Here is a 2,815-nt window from a genome sequence, read left to right on the forward strand (position 1 = left end):
CCTGTGGAGTCTATTGTAGACAGCAAAGTTCCCTGGGAAGTCGTGGGTGATAAATTGTGGTCAGTTTCATTCAACCTTAGTTATTAACAGGGTGCCAGACACCCATCTTCCCATTTATAGCCTGAAGGAAGCAGCTACATTTCCATGCCAGGAGTGATTTGCATGCATCTTGCAGAAACCAGGAAGGAGAAAAGGGAATACTATTCTATAAAGATCATGTATCAGTTATTCCAAACCTTATTATGACATTATGTCCATAAGATGTCTACAACTGTAGTTAAAACATCTTCATAAGCTAATCTGTGTGACTAAAGCAACTTCTAGTTGTAGGGCGAGAACCCAGCAACTTTTCTTCTTTGCCTTACATTCTTATTTTAAGCCAGATTTTTAAAGTTGAGAATATTTAAGAACAGCCACAGTGTATAGAAATATACTATACATGCTCAAGAAAACATAGACTTATAAAAGAAGGACTTCAATATATTTCAAGCTATATCTCATTCAGGTAAACACAAAACAACCAAGTCCAACAAAGTAGAAATTTGGGGCTACAGAAAAATAATAAGAGAAATATTATGTCTTCAGGAAAAAAAAGCAAAATCACAAGACATAAGGCATACAAAGAAACAAGAAAACACAATCCACTGAAAGAAAAGCAAATTCACCAAATAAAGCAAGTTCACCTAATCAAGGTCACTGTCCTAACAACTTCAAATCAACTGTCACAAAGTTGGCCAAACACCTATTACTAAGCATAAAACAGTCAAATAACCAATATGGGAACAAACTGGCGTTATCAATAATGAAAGTTAAAAGCAAATATAGATAAACAGTTCTGTACCTGAAGATACATGACTAATATGAAATTTCACTGGAGGGATTTGAATGAGTATTTGAAAACTGGAAGAACATTAATAAACTTAAAAATTATATAACTAAAATAAGAAAATCTGAAGACAACGACGCTAGACAAGCAGATCTTAGATTTGTGCGACATCAAACTACAATGCACAGATCGTAGGGATTTAAGATAAAGGGGGCAAACATTATTTCATAAAATAATGACTGAAAATGTTCAGATTTGGTCAAAGCCATGAACACACATATGTAATAAGTTTACTTCGAGCAGGAAAACCTCGAGAAAGCCATAGCAAAGCACGTGGTGATCAGGGTCTTTAAGGCATTCTCCAAAGAAGCAGACGAGAATTGACTCAGCATATACCATGGATCCCACTAAGACTAGCAGTGAATTTCTCAGCAAAGACTGTTGTGAGTTGTGCAGTTAAAGTGGCCCCGCAGTCAGGCGCAGCCGGGCCGTGGCTCACGTGCCTTGAGCCAAGATGCGGCGCTTCATCCGCCATGGCGAAACAAGAAACAAGACTTGATAAGAAGAAAATCATTCAAGGAGTAGACGTGCCTCTCTCTGTGCCTGGATTTAGGCAAGCAGTTGCTGCTGGTCGGTTTCTGAGCAATGTGCAATGCATGCTTTCTCCAGGGAACTCACGAGGACTAAGCCGACCATACATGGCATTTTGGAGAAAAACAGATTTTGCAAAGATATGGCAGTGCAGTATGACTCCAGACTTCGAGAAAGGATGTACGTGGTCGCAGAAGGCTAAGCTAGCTTCGGGCCGTGGCCAAAGCTGTTGGGGAGGAGTGTCCCATGTTAACCCCACCAGGAGGAGAAGGGGTAGAGCAGGTAAAAATGCGTCAAGGATTTCTTTGATTCCATTTGTCAGCTAATCCTGGGCAAGGCAGGCCAGAGAGAAAGCAGTCTTCCCTGAAGTGCCAGGCCCCTGTTTGGAAAGCTCTTTGGAGGAGGTTTTCCCTGTAGGAAAACAAGGCAGCTTGGGGGCTGATCCCAAAGGTGGCACCCTGGGTTTAGCAGGCAGCATCTTAGTTGTGAGCCATTGAGCTTACATGAGAAGCCTCTTCGGTTATTTTCTGAGTGACTTCAGATGCTCGTTGCCAGCAACAATAGACAAATCTGAACATTCCTCCATCACTCCCAACAATGGGATCAGTGTCTTTATCACAGACTGCGAGGAAGCCCACAAGCCATAGATCCAGTGTGTGTGTGTGTGTGTGTGTGTGTGTGTGTGTGTGTGTGTGTGTGTGTGAGACTCCGGCAGCATCTGAATGGAGGGGATGAGAAGCACTGAGTTTAAAGCCTAGACAGTGGAGCTCTGAAGGGAGTGCCTGGGCCTCTTGTGGTCTCGTCCTCTGCTCCTACTGGTTAAGAAGCCATCGAGAATTCATCATGCGATAAAGCCCCACTGGGCTTCTGGCTGTATCAGACGTTAGTGGGAATCTGCTGATAGTCAACCTGTTTTTACTGAGATATCATTTTCTATGGTGATTTTGTCACCCTGTCGAATTACGTCTGTGACCTGTTAATTTATAAGGACATTCAGCATTGCACACTAGGGATGACTTTCCACATTCCCCTTTCATTGGCTTTTTGATGTCTGGATAGTGTTGACTTTTGGAGATGATTGCGTGCTTTTCCACTTACTTGTCAAGTTCTTGCAAAAAGAATGGTTTAAATAACTTTTTAAAAATTGGATGCCAGAAAGTAAGGGGTTAATGTGTTTATGTGTTAAAAGCACTGAAATTCATAGAACTGTCAACCACGAATCTTGACACAGTGACGTTGTCTGCCAAAAGTGAACAATTTGGTGTGTATTCTCTTTTGTCCTTTTTCAACCAGCATATTCTTTAGCAAAATCACATTGAGATTTAACTGGAATTATTGACTGGAAAGTCAGCTATGAGAATGCAACTCCTGACAAAGCTAAAACTACCTAATGAGGAT

The 2,815-nt window shown here is 41.4% G+C and overlaps 1 pseudogene across 1 annotated transcript; it reads left to right on the forward strand.

The window, feature by feature from the left end:
* The first annotated feature begins 1,359 nt into the window (after positions 1-1,359).
* LOC308438127 (fructose-2,6-bisphosphatase TIGAR-like) lies at positions 1,360-2,064 on the forward strand (annotated as a pseudogene). Its single transcript has one exon. The product of its transcript is annotated as a fructose-2,6-bisphosphatase TIGAR-like (transcript).
* The last annotated feature ends 751 nt before the right edge of the window (positions 2,065-2,815 follow it).

This window comes from Micromys minutus (genome assembly GCF_963924665.1).
Source record: "Micromys minutus genome assembly, chromosome: 27".
NCBI lineage: Eukaryota > Metazoa > Chordata > Mammalia > Rodentia > Muridae > Micromys > Micromys minutus.